This window comes from Hyaena hyaena, unplaced genomic scaffold, assembly GCF_003009895.1.
Source record: "Hyaena hyaena isolate Hyena2069 unplaced genomic scaffold, ASM300989v1 scaffold_359, whole genome shotgun sequence".
NCBI lineage: Eukaryota > Metazoa > Chordata > Mammalia > Carnivora > Hyaenidae > Hyaena > Hyaena hyaena.
This window is the reverse complement of record NW_024080994.1, coordinates 1,603,229-1,617,027: the sequence shown is the minus strand read 5'-3', so window position 1 is coordinate 1,617,027 and position 13,799 is coordinate 1,603,229. Positions and strand designations below refer to the sequence as shown.

General features: G+C 41.8%; 1 protein-coding gene and 1 long non-coding RNA gene across 5 annotated transcripts in view; one reads left to right on the top strand and one right to left on the bottom strand.

Annotated features, from left to right (window-relative positions):
• The window catches only part of ATF2 (activating transcription factor 2), an 82,328-nt gene extending 79,469 nt beyond the window's left edge, over nt 1–2,859 (bottom strand). For 2 of the 3 annotated variants that reach the window (XM_039250129.1, XM_039250127.1), the window contains exon 1: nt 2,717–2,859. The gene's annotated coding sequence lies outside the window, so the exon portion shown is untranslated. Of the gene's footprint in view, nt 1–2,487; nt 2,636–2,716 lie in introns of those variants that run through there. The other variant, XM_039250130.1, reaches the window with a different exon arrangement.
• Nucleotides 2,573–13,799, top strand: part of LOC120243896 — a 36,997-nt gene continuing 25,770 nt past the window's right edge. Inside the window, exons 1-2 of one of the 2 annotated variants that reach the window (XR_005531426.1) lie at nt 2,573–2,631; nt 8,501–8,662. This is a non-coding gene — a long non-coding RNA (uncharacterized LOC120243896). Of the gene's footprint in view, nt 2,632–2,925; nt 2,986–8,500; nt 8,663–13,799 lie in introns of those variants that run through there. The other variant, XR_005531427.1, reaches the window with a different exon arrangement.

Sequence of the window (13,799 nt, the reverse complement as noted above, 5' to 3'; positions counted from 1 at the left end):
AGAGAAGCGGGGGGAGAGACAGAGAAGCGGGGGGAGAGACAGAGAAGCGGGGGGAGAGACAGAGAAGCGGGGGGAGAGACAGAGAAGCGGGGGGAGAGACAGAGAAGCGGGGGGGAGAGAGAGAGAGAGAGGCAGGCAGAGAGAAAGAGAATGAGAATCCCACACAGGTTAAGCGCTATGAGCAAAGAGCCCCAGTTGGGGCTTGAACTCATGAAACTCTGAGATGATGACCTTAGCTGAAACCGAGAGTTCCACGCTTAACCGACTGAGGGACCCAGGTGCCCCATATTTAGTGGTTGTTTTTTTTTTTTTAAGTTTATTTTTGAGAGAGTGCGTGCATGCGAGCAAGAGCACGCCCGCAAGCAGGGGAGAAGCAGGGAGAGAGGGAGACACAGAATGCTAAGCAGGCTTTAGGCTCTGAGCTGTCAGCACTGAGCCCCACATGGGGCTCAAATTCACAAACACTGAGATCATAACCTGAGCCAAAAGTCGGACGCTCAACAGACTGAGTCACCCAAGTGCCCCTCAGTGGGTTTTTAAGAGATTGTATTATTTGCTCAAGATGACAGAGATGAGATCTACACATTTGTTCTAACATGATCTAACAATTTCATTAACCATCAGAGAACATATAAATCACCAAAACCCAACTTCTTCAAAACTCAAAAATTTAGGTAGGCAAAATGTTCATTATTTATTGAGACTGCATACTAGTTGTAAGTAGTAGACATTTGATGGACAGCCTATTATTTTTAAAAATGATATTCAGATAGCTTTCAATTCCTGACTACCAAGAAAAAGTATTCCTCCAAATTATTAAAGAGCAAACATAATACCCTTAATGTGTACTGTTATTTTAGTTTAAAATATGAAACAAATATTCTCACGTAAATACAGGAATTTCTGGATTACATATTTAATAGATTGTAGTACAGTGCCCCAAAGATGAAATAAACATTCTAATAAGGTTATTTAAAAAAGAACTTCGAGGAAATGCAATCAGGTCTACAGAAGGCTTGGGTACCTTAAACACACACACACACACACACACACACACACACACAGAGTTCCTGAAAGCTCCTTCCTTACTAACACCTACAATCTAAATTACCACAATACACTTTAATTGAAAACTTAATGGCAGTAATCCTCTCAGAGCAAGATTAAACACGTTTTAGGAAAGCAGCATATAACCATCATAAATGTGTAAGATTCGTATAAATTACAAAGACTAGGCTTTCTGTTATTCAATTATTGATGACCTTAAAAAGTCAAGAACATCCTTAACTTTATTTCCTGATCTGCAGAAGGGCAACTCTTTTTTAACATAACTTTACAACGGTGTTCCTGCAGCTTTGAGGAGTGTATACAGTGGATTCCTCAAGTCGGTGTAACACATTTAATTACAAGATGTAATTGCTACTGTATTGGTCTTTCCGGTCACTTAACCCTGTAGGGTTGACTTTTAAACGAGCTTATCACCTTCACAGTTTTGGTACACTACACTAAGGTTACATGGCTGTTTAAAAATTACACCTAGAAAGGCTATTACTGACAATGCCAGTGGTTTCTTCAGATAGGACAAAAGTGCACTCAAGGGAACAGTTTTTGTTCTGATTTCAAGTATGTATATTAAACTTGCGCATTGTTACTGTTTCCATAATTTAAAATTCCTAAGAGATTACAACTTTCACATTATAATTTAGGGATTAGTCAATATGCCTAAAGACCATCAGGTGTAATGCCTTTTACTCCATCATATTCACAGTTTTGCTCTTGGCCTCAACCAGTTAGAAACTCCCGATTAAGCAAAGGCAATTTTATACTACCTAAGGACACAAAAATAGTAGCCAGCTCCTCCGCCCTCGCCCTCCTCTAGCGTCGGTTCAACGAGCTAACACAGAAAACATTTTTTCTCTCTCTCTCTCTCTCTCTCTCAGCCCAGCTCCCTAGGGCATCAATAAAAAAAGAGCACAGGTTACTTCCTTACGGAGGTTCTGCAGTCCAAGCAGGGAGGTTAAAAATGGGGGAAAATACCAGAATCAATCTGCACCCACACCTCAGCCCCGCCCCACCAGGAAAAAGGGGGTGGTGGGAGTGTGAGGGGGCAGAAGGGACAGAAAATGCCCAGACTTCCAGCTCACAGGTTCCCCATGCCAATTGGTTCCACCGAAGGCAGAGACCCTGACCCTATTTTCAGCTGCGCCTTCCGATCCTCATCCCCGCCACCATCACATACACAGAGTCCCCCACCACTGAGTCTTGGGTGGGGAGACCACAGCCGGCCCTCTTCCTGCTAATCCAAGACTAAAAGGGGTCTCCTTGCGCCCCCGGCGGATCCGACCTGCAGCCCGGGGACCTCTGAACTAACCCGAGAAGGGGAAGATAAATCGGGGGGAGGGGTCTAACAGGAGCCGTTATTCCTTTTTCCTCTTCGTTAGGAAAGCGCGCGAGCGGGGAGGGGCCGGAACAACGAACGCCAGTTACCTAACGGTCCCGCTGGACCGGTCGGGCTCCTGAAGCCGAGGCCGCGCGGGCCGCTGAGGTGGCAGAACAGCCACAGTCGCCCCGAGGGCTAGGCACTGAGGCAGGAGCGCCGGAGGTGATGGGAAGCTGGGGGTGGGGACTACGGTGAGCGACGTCGCCATGTTAGTGCCTTCTTTCTCCGTATCCCTACAGTTTCCTGTCCTGCAACCTTCCCCCCATCTCTACTCACCTTTCCAGGTCACTAGTTCATGTCCTTTCGGTCGCCAGGGAGCCCCAAGCTCAGCGGTGTTTACAAACTACCCCTGGAGGAAAGGGCTGAACCGCACTTTAAAGGCCACGGGCTCCCACAGGCTTCCGTCCTTTCTCGCGAGATCGTACTGACACCCCTTCCCTTCTCCCCGCCCCACTCCCGGCATCCCCCCTTTCTTCTCGGCGCCCCTCCCATCCACCGCACACGCCCCTTCTTGCCTTCTATCTCATGGAGCGCCTCCGGGTCAGGTGATTTCGTCAGCTCTAAGGGGAGGCGGGCGGGACTTCAAGAGGGCGGGGGTGAGGGGGCGGGAACCAAAGAACACTCGGTAGCTGGTGATTGGACAAAGTGTCCGGAGGGCGGGAAGCAGTTCTGGAGGGGGCGGGATCGGAGGGCCAAAAGAGGAGTTTCCGTAACCGGTGCTGAAACCTGTGATTGGCGGCTGGCTGGAGACGTGCGCGGGTGTGGGGCGCTGGAGCAGGTGGATGTTGGGGTCGCGGGGAGCGTTTGACGGTGTGAGGATGAGTAAGGTGACTCTGGAGAAGGCTGCGAGTGGCGGGAAAGAAAACGTGATGAGTCCTCTGAGCTCCGCCACGGGAGCCCGGTATTTTTGTTGCTGTCGCTTCCCGGCCCTGGGGAGGAAGGAAGACAAAATGTTAGAGAGGCGCGCGCCTAAACCCGTTTTGCTGCTACTCTGAAGCTTTTGAGAGAGGGTGCCTCCGTTAAGCTGAGGTTTGGAACGGGCGGAGTTGACCTCAAAGTATCCCCAAGGTCTAAAGCGGGAAAGCAAGATAAGTCCGTTTTAAAAAGAAGAGAAAAGGCCTGTACTTTGGATGGCGTTTGGTCGAATTTTACTAAGCTGTAACTGAAGCTGATGCCTCTCTCTCTCTCTCTCTGCCCCTCCCCCGCTCATGCTCTCTCTCCCTCTCTCCCCTTCCCTCCCTCAAAAATAAACATTAGAAAAATAAATATATCAACTTTATTAGAAATAATTTCAAACTTTTAAAATATCAGCATCTCGCCTTATTTAGAGAGGACCAAAGGACACCAAATTGGAATATGGAATAGAAATGGCTCTCAACCCATAGTATACTATCCTACTACCCACTAAGTTGCTACAATGACAAAGAAATGTCTGTCAAGCTTTGAAAGAAGCTGTTTAAAAAAGGGTGGCGGAGGAAGACCATTGGATTAACGTGAGAGACAGAAGAGACCATATTTAGTGCTCTGCAATTGACACAGATACACTCGTGAATGCCCCTGAAAATGTTTTTAATGTTGCTCTGTGATTTCTCTACACAACTTAAATATTTCAACGTTAGGTGTGGGGATATTGATTGTTCAATAAATATACACTGGCACAAGTTGAAAAGTATGATGAGGGGCTCTTGCAAAAACTTGCATCAACTTTTTTTAAAAAAGCCAGTTGTTTGTCATTGCCGTGTTTTTTCATCTATTACATGATTTCTAGTCTATAACAAATAATGAATAAAGTCTTGTGTTAATGTAAAATGCACTCAAACATCCAAACCAAAGTGAAACTGAAATTATTGGAAGATTGTGCGGTATTGTATTTGAAAGTTAATAAACTTGCAGTTCAATAATGGTATCTGACATAAAAGTGAAATTCTGATGGCACTGAACCTTTTAACAGGTTTCCTTCTGGCCTGTGTACATATATGTGAGCAAACTCACTCCTCTTTTAAGATTAATTTCATTATTCAAGAGACCAGAAAGGAGCCACGGTTTACCTTCTCAAGTTAAAATGAAATTACTATCCCTATCTAATAACAGTAACATTGTGTTAGTTTTAATGTAATGTAGCACTAATCACATCAGTTAAATCTCAGCAGCTCAGACTAGTGAAAATGAATATGATGATGGACAAAATATGCCATTGACAAATGACAGATTGTTAGGTCAAGTATATATTCACTAAAATGGTGCTTCTCTCCATTTCTCAAAATGTCTAATAATGTCTAATGTGAGAAAAAGAACTACAAATGTTATGACATTTCAAGAGAAGTTTGCATCAATTAGAGTAGACTTTAAAGAACAATTATTTTCGTTTGCTTATATCAAAAATTTGAAATTCTTTTCTCTGGTTTTGATTCATTTTCAATTGGCATAGGTTTGGTTTTAAATATCTTCTCCTCATCCAGTCTTTTGCCAAGTAGATAACTATCTACATAATGCACTAGAAGAACATGTTATTTTAAAGAAAGTCTTTCAGGAGTCCTCATAGACAAGAATATTTAGTAATACAAATAGTACTCTGGGCTGTTGGAGAATGCCGTTTTAGCTACTTTTCTTTTTAAAAAAGTAAACTTATGGTGAGAAAATATAAAGGGGATCACAGGAAAAAAACAGGTGGAAAGGATATAAATCTGTTCCATATGCTTGTTGGCAACCTGGTAGTTAGAAAGTGTCTTACTTTAATCTACATATTTGTAGTTCCACAACATTTCATTTACTATAGCTTTTCTACAAATGAAGAAAACATTCAGCTTAGACAAAAACAAATGTAGTTATTATTTTTAGTTCTGGTCCTGTGAACTTGTCTCAGTATCCATACCTTAATAAAATGCTTTGCTTTTCCATTGTTTTCTCATTGTCATTCCTCAAGCTCACCAGACAGCCCTAAACTTCTCTACAGTCTTCTCTTTTGCAAATGCAGGAAATCTATTCTGGACCCCTTCTTCACCTGTCTTATCATTCCATATATGCATCTACCCAACAACTTCTAAGAAAATTAGTGAGGACTGGGGAAACCTCTTTTAAAGTTGTTTTTCTTTTTTTAATGTTTATATATTTTTGAGAGAAGGACAGAGTGCAAGTTGGGGACGGGCAGAGAGAGAAGGAGACACAGAATCTGAAACAGGCTCCAACTTCCAAGCTGTCAGCACAGAGCCTGACACAGGGATCTAACTCACGAACCACGAGATTATAACCTGAGTCGAAGTCGGACACTCAACCAACTGAGCCATCCAGGCATCCTAACCTGGTAAACCTCCTTTAAGAACCCAGCATGACTTCTGGATAAAATTGTTATCCCTTAGATAACAAGAGGCTATTTGAAGAAAACTATTTCTATTATAGAAATGCCCATTATTAAATACTGCAAGAAACAATGAGGGCCTCTAAATGCTCTCAAGACATTCCAAATGCTCCAGAATGTGGTATTTCTGCCTTGTTCAGAAGTTATTACGTGGTTATAATCTGTTATTCTTAAAAATTCAACTAAAACCCTTCTCAAATAGTAAATATACTAAAATATAAATATACAGATCTATATATATGAAAAATAAAGTGAAAAGGAAGATTTAATTTGTAAGGATATAGTTTCTGTTTGTAGCTAACAAAACATAGCATATTCCAGGACATCCCTTATGTCTGTCTTGGACTCAGAGAAAGAGCCTCTGCATTTTCACAGGTATCCTCAAGATACAGCCCAGTGCAGAAAGACGAGATGAGGACAGCATGGCCCTAAACTAAAATTTTAGTTGATTCTTTTGGTAGCTTCTACCTCATGGCAGATCTTCTTTCCCTCCCTCTGACCACCCAGGGCTTTCCTTCACATCCTTGGAATGGCCTATGCTATAGTTAACCTTTCCGCATCTGTTCTCATAATGGAAATGTCCAGTGAGAACATTTCAAGTACAAGGAGGGTCACTGTCCACTTCCCACCCTCAATCTTTGGGTCCCACAAGAATTTGTAATTAATTGTGTGTGGCATTGTAGAGAAAAAAATTAGAGGGCTGTCTTGATCTTCAAATCATACTTTAGCTTGTGCCAGCTTCATGGAGATCAGCCCAAAGGGAGAGAATGAATTGAAAGCCCTTGTTTTCATCCTTCATATCAATGGCTTCTCCTACCTCTCTCCCATCCCACTCACTAGGAAAGAGGGCTTGTCATTATTCAGCTTTCCACACACTATTAAGGTACCAATACAAGTAGATAGAACCACTCCTAGGACAAAGATTTTTATCTGCCACTCCAGTGTGTACCCTTGATGACTCCCCATAACTAGTTTCTGTCAACCTGAGGCCCACATAGTACCAAAGCTATGAATCCCTTATGCCAGAGACCAGAAATTTTTGGTCATATGGGCCCTCCTAGGCCCTTAGACTAACACCTTGCTCTTTTCAGTTGTATTCTCACCTTGGACATGGCCTCTTAGGGGAACTATGAGCCTAATGCTCTGTTTCTATACTTCATTACTCATAAAGCATCAATATTTATTAAGCATGAGCCTGCCAGGTGCTGTTCCCGGCCCTGCAGCTACAAGACAGGATCTCTCCCTTAGGGAGATTTTCATGGGGGAGGAGGGGAGTCACTGCACATATATAAACAGTATGATAATTTAAATAGTAGTAAGCGGTATTGGAGAAAATAAAGCAGGAATGTGATAATATGCAGTATTATAAGCTTATTGTTTTTATACAACTTTTGGGGTCTTGAGAGCTAATGATGTTTTAGATATCTCTAGAGAGGTAGGTAAATACATTGACCTGTCCTTTATTTATTTAAAATTTTTTTATGTCTTTATTTAGAGGCAAGACAGAGAGCGAGTGGGGGAGGGTCAGAGAGAGAGGGAGACACAGAATCTGAAGCAGGCTCCAGGCTCTGAGCTGTCAGCACAGAGCCCGGCGTGGGGCTTGAACCCACAGACTGTGAGATCATGACCTGAGCCGAAGTCAGATGCTTAACCAACTGAGCCACCCAGGCGACCCAACCTGTCCTTTAGATAGAAGTCTTGAGGGAATAATACTAAGCTGCCCAGCATCTGAGACACTCAGCCAAACTACATTAACTAGTTGAGAAAGCAAACTCTGGGACTCTCCTGTAAGAGGAACAGATCCTGGAATCTCCATGACTGGGAAATGCTGACTAAATGCTTTCTGTAGAATAGCAGCCACTGCCAACAACCATGGCTCCTCTTAGGAGTCCCTGCCAAGATCAGCAGGAGGAGGCTAGCTCATGCTAATAGTAGAACAATCAGAAGCCCTTGGATTTACGAGTCTCTGTGGATCTTACGTCAATTCTTTTCAGTATTTAAACTCCCTTGAAAAAAGTTAACTAAACATCTAGGAGGAGATAGATTACTGGCATCATTTGAGAAAGAAGTGCAGATTTTTACTAGGAATGTGGGCCAATTTTTAGGGATTATAAATAGACTGATAGCTGACAGTTCCTTCAGGTTACCTTCAATTTACAAAACTGATGTTTCTATAAAGTTGTAAGTGAAAAGTCATATGGGAGCCTGTTTTTTCACTGACAGACCAGTCAGGGAGATTTGGTACCCTGCGCTCCATATCAACATGTTAACATAAATAACATTTTTTGAAAAATAACTATATTTTCCAAAACAAAAACAGAAGAATGGCACTTTTTTCATTTTTGTAAATAATTAGGTAACACTTAAGTTACTTCTGTATTTGATCTGTTGCAATATGTTGTTTTGGTTGAAGTATTTGATGACAATCTACCCTCACAGAGCTGTGCAAGTGGCAAAGGGAAGACCTTGTCAACCCCCTGAAAGAAGGGTTCTAGGGGCCCTCAGAAGTTTTCAGACCACTCTTTGAGAATTACTAGACTAGCAGCACATTCCAACAAGAAGGGGGAAAAAACTGCCCAATTAGTGAGTTGACAGCTTTTTGAAAGATAAGGAGTCTGAGTTAAGGCATGGGGGGAATATTCTAGACCAGTGCTCTCAAAACTTAATGTATATACAAATCACCTGGAATCTTTGTTAAACTTCAGATTCTGATTCAGAAGCTCTAGTGTGAAGCTCTAGAACCTATATCTCCGACAAGCTCCCAAGTGATGCCAACACTGCTGACCCCTGGACCTTACTTCGAGTAGCAGTGCTGTGTATGTTGTGATCTGTACACATCACCAGAAAGCCTTTAACAGAATACACAGGTGAGCATGTGTATATGTGTGGTGGAAGAGGAGGGTAGATAAGCGTGGGTGGAGGGAAAAGAGGAGTATAAATACACTCATGTTACCTACTTTTCAAAAAAGTCTGTAAAAATGATGGTATTGCTTATAAATGCTATACTATCCCAAGTTTTGACTGTTCTGTATTAGCTACCTCTACATCAAAGCAAGCTAAGGCATAATGTTGCTATCGGCAGAGACAGAGTCTAATTGCCATGTTTGCTGAGGTAGAGGAAGATGGTATTGGATCTGAAAAAAAATTTTGGCTATAATAATGTAAAGTACTGGGCAAGTAATTGGTGGACAATGTATTTAGGCCCTAAGTCCATAATATCATCAATAGAATAATACCATGAAATTACTAAATTAATATATGCTCAGCATGTAGAAAATTCAACAACTCATAAATTTCTGTATACACCAAACATATTTTAAAAGGCTTTGCAGAGGATAGTACTGAAACAATACATACTTTCTTCTCCCAAACACTTAACACCCAAACCTAAACACATTGGCTAAAAGTACCAAATAGAATTTAAAACAGTAGTACTATGAATATATAATTTTTTGGTTTTCGAATCATATTTCCCATTTATCCTTCCTCAAACTTCAGTGACATTCATTTTTTTAAAGTTTATTTTTAGGGGCGCCTGGGTGGCTTAGTCGGTTAAGCGTCCGACTTTCGCTTAGGTCATGATCTCGCGGTTCGTGGGTTCGAGCCCCGCGTCGGGCTCTGTGCTGACTGCCAGCTCAGAGCCTGGAGCCTGTTTCAGTCTGTGACTCCCTCTCTCTCTGACCCTCCCCTGCTCACACTGTCTCTCTCTCTCCTAGAAATAAATAAAACATTAAAAAAAAAATTAAAAAAAAATAAAAAAATAAAAAAAATAAAGTTTATTTTTATTTATTTTGAGAGAGAGAGAGATAGAGAGCAAGCCGAAAGTGGCAGAGAGAGAGAGGGAGAAGGAATCCCAGGAAGGCTCTGCACTGTCAGCACAGAGCCAGACGTGGGGCTGGAACTCACAAACCATGAGGTCATGACCTGAGCTGAAGGCAGACACTTAATGGATTGAGCCACCCAGGCATCCTGGCATTCATGTCTACCTAACTTTAGCCACTCAGCAATTTTTTTTCATTCCTTGGGCCTACTTACCTTCAAGAGCTTGCACTCTGAAGTTCTTTAGATTTCTTGTCTACTTACTGGCCCTTACTGAAATGGTTCTTCAAGCTGTTTTGCACCCTTCGGGCCCTTGACTGTTCTAGGTCCATTTTTTTGATTTTTAATTTTTTTCATAAAATACACATAACAAAATTTACCATCTTAACCATTTTATGTTTCAGTGATATTAAATACATTCATAATGTTGTGCAAATATCATTACCATCCATGTCCATAACTCTTCACTTTGTGAAATTGAAACTCCATACCAGTTAAATTAGAATACTCCCCCTTTCTCCCCACCCCAGCCCCTAGCAACCACCATTCTACTTTCTGTCTCAATGATTTTGCCTACCCTACCTCCCTGAGATAAGTGGAATCATACAGTATTTTGTCTTTTTGTGACAGGTTTATTTCACTTAGTATAATGCCCTCAAGCTTCATCCACATTGTAGCATGTGTCAGAATTTCTTTCCTTTTTAAGGCTAAAAAATATTCCATTGTATGTGTACACCACATTTTGCTTATCCATTCATCCACTGATGGACACATGGGTTGCTGCCATATTTAGCCGTTGTGAATAATGTTGCTATGAACATGAGTGTACAAATATCTCTTCAAAACCTTGCTTTCAGTTCTTTGAGGGTACATACCCATAAGTGGAATTGTTGGATCTCATGGGAATGCTATTTTTAACTTTTGAGGAACCACCATACTGATTTCCACAGCAGCTGCACCATTTCATATTCCTCCCAACAGTGCACAAGGGTTTCAATTCCCCAATATCCTTGTCAATGCCTGTTTTGTTTGTTTTTATTGTAGCCATACTGTAGGGTGTGAGATGGTATCTCATTGTAGCTTTGATTTACATTTCCCTAATTATTAGTAATGGTGAGCATCTTTTCATGAACTGGTCAGTGGGGGCAGAGTTAAGACGGCGGAGAAGTAGGGGGACTGGGATTTTCCTCATCCCTCAAACATGGCTGTGTTGAGGTCAAATCACTTGGAACCCCCAGGAAATCAATCTGAGAAGTGGCAGTAGGATCTCCACAGCTGCAGGGACACAGCTTGGTGGGATTGAGGTGTGTGTAGGTAAATTGGGGGAGAGAAAATGCTGTAGGCACAGGGGGGGGGGGGGAAGATTTTCTATAGAAAGACAAAAGGGAGAGAAAGAGAAAGGCTGTGAAACTGCGATTTTGAATTGGCACAAGAGGAAAGCCTCTCCAGACCACGGAGTGGGGAATAAGACATATGGAGGGTGCCAGTTTCAATTTTGCAGCCTTAGGAGCTGAAACTCAGAGGTTTCAAAAGTGTGCAACTTCCTTCGCACAGAAGCTGGGGCTGAGTGCATGGGGCTGGGTGGGTGTGCTGGCAGGGGAAGGAGCCGCCCAGGGCACAGGAGCGATCTCAGGGGCACACTGGAAAAGAGCAGTCCCCTTAGAGTACTGTGTGAAGAGGGTTTATCGCCTCCTGAAGGCCAAAAGCCCCTGCAGGTGCCAGCCAAACGCCTTTTATCAGCAGAGCTGAGTGGCGCTACACCAGAACAGGGGTCACGCAGTGCAGGGTCCTTGAAGACTTAGGGTTTTGAATCCCATCCGAGCACCTAGGAGGATCCTGGAGACCTGTGGAGCAGGGCAAGGTGGACACCCATGCTATTCTGTGAGGGCTGGGGGCTGCCTGAACAGTGTGGCTTGAGATACCCGGTCAGGGGAGGACAGATTGGGGTGTTGCCATTGTTCTCTCCAACATCAACATGGTGGGACTTGGTGAGCCACACAGCAACCCCCAGTGGAGGTGAGACCTGCTTATACCTACACCCGCCCCTCTGTGCCTGGCAACTGCTTATCTACTGGGGCGGACTGACCCGAGGCAGCCTACCTCTCCTCCAGACCAGCATGGCTACTGGTCCCAGGCACCAGCAGACAACTATTAATTTTTTGTTTTTCTTTTATATCTTATATTTATATCTATATATTATATTTATAGCTATAGATATCTATAGCATATTTAATATTTATTAATATTATATTATAATGTCTATTATATTACATATTATAATTATAATATAATATATTATAGATATCTATATAATATATAATGCTATTAGATAGCTATAATATAATATAAATAATATAGATACAGATAGATATAGATACAAAATAGCTATATAGATATATCTATATAGCTATATAAATTTTTGTTTGCTTCTTTGATCAGGCATTTTTACTCTATTCTTTTCACACTTTTTCTATCTCTTCTTTATTTTCCTTTCTCTTTCTCTGAATTTAGCCTTATAGTTTTGTTTTTTATTCCGTTTGGTCTTCTTTCCTCCCTTCTCATTTTTCTCTTTTTATGGGATCAGGGTCCTCCCCTTTTCTTCCCCTTTTTTTCCAGGGTTACTTCAATGAACAAATCAAAGCACCCTGGCTGAAGGTCCAAACACCACTGTAAGCAAGGAGGAGCTCTGCAGAGGGCTGACCAGTGGGCTAAAGCAGCCAAAACACAACAACTGAGTGCCTGCAACATGCACAAAAACACTTCCTGAAGCATCAGGCCCTAGATTGTATATAACCCCTTTTTAATAGAGTAGTTCTTGCAGGTACAGGAATATAACAAGCTATTAAAATACACAAAAGATAGAAAGTTACCCAAAATGACAAAATGGAGGAATTCTCCTTAAAAGAAAATTCAGGAAGAAATGACAGCCAGAAAATTGCTCAAAACAGATATAAACAATATATATGAACAAGAATTTATTTATTTAAAAAAATTATCTTTTATGCCTTTATTTTATTTTGAGAGACAGAGACAGAGAGCGAACAGGGAGGGGCAGAGAGAGAGAGAGACACAGAATCTGAAGCAAGCTCCAGGCTCTGAACTGTCAGCACAGAACCTGACGTGGGGCTCAAACCCACGGACTGTGAGATCATGACCTGAGCTGAAGTCGGATGCTTAACCGACTGAGCCACCCAGGAACCCCATGAACAAGAATTTAGAGTAACAGCCATGAGACTAACAGCTGGGCTTGAAAAAAGCATAGAAGACAACAGAGAATCTCTTGCTGCAGAGATCAAAGACATAAGAACTAGTCATGATGAATTAATAAATGTTACAAATGAGATGCCAAATAAACTAGATACAGTGACAGCAAGGATGGAAGAAGCAGAGGAGAGAATAGGTGAAATAGGAGATAAAAACTGTGGAAAGTGATGAATCTGAAAAAAAGAGGGAAAGGAAATTACTAGATTACAAGGGGAGAATTAGAGAGCTGAGTGATTCCAGGAAACATAACAATATCCATATTAGAGGAGTTCCAGAAGGAGAGTGAGGGAAAGGGGCAGAAGGTTTATTTGAACAAATTATAGCTGAGAACTTCCCTAATCTGGTAAAGGAAACAGACATCCAAGTCTAGGAGGCACAGAGAACTCCTTTCAAAATCAACAAAAACAGGCCAATACCATGACATATCATAGTGAAACTGACAAAATACAAAGATAAAAAGAGAATTCTGAAAGCAGCTAGGGACAATTGGTCCTTTAACCTAGAAGGGTAGACACATAAGGGTAGTAACAGACCTGTCCACTGAAACTTGGCAGGCCAGAAGGAAGTAGCAGGAAATGTTCAATAGGAAAAATATGTAGCCAAGAATCCTTTATCCAGGAAGGTTATCATTCAGAATAGGAGAGATAAAGGCTTTCCTAGACAAACAAAAGCTAAAGGAGTTCATGACCACTAAACCAGCCCTGCATGACTACAAAGCAGCAAAGACTACAAAGGACCAGGGATATGCCACAAATATGAAAACTGCAGATAACACAATAGCACTAAATCATATCTTTCAAAAATCATTCTGAATGTAAATGGACAAAATGCTCCAATCAAAAGACATAGGGTATCAGAATGGATAAAAAAACATGATCCATCTATATGCTGCCTACAAGAGACTCATTTTAGACCTGAGGA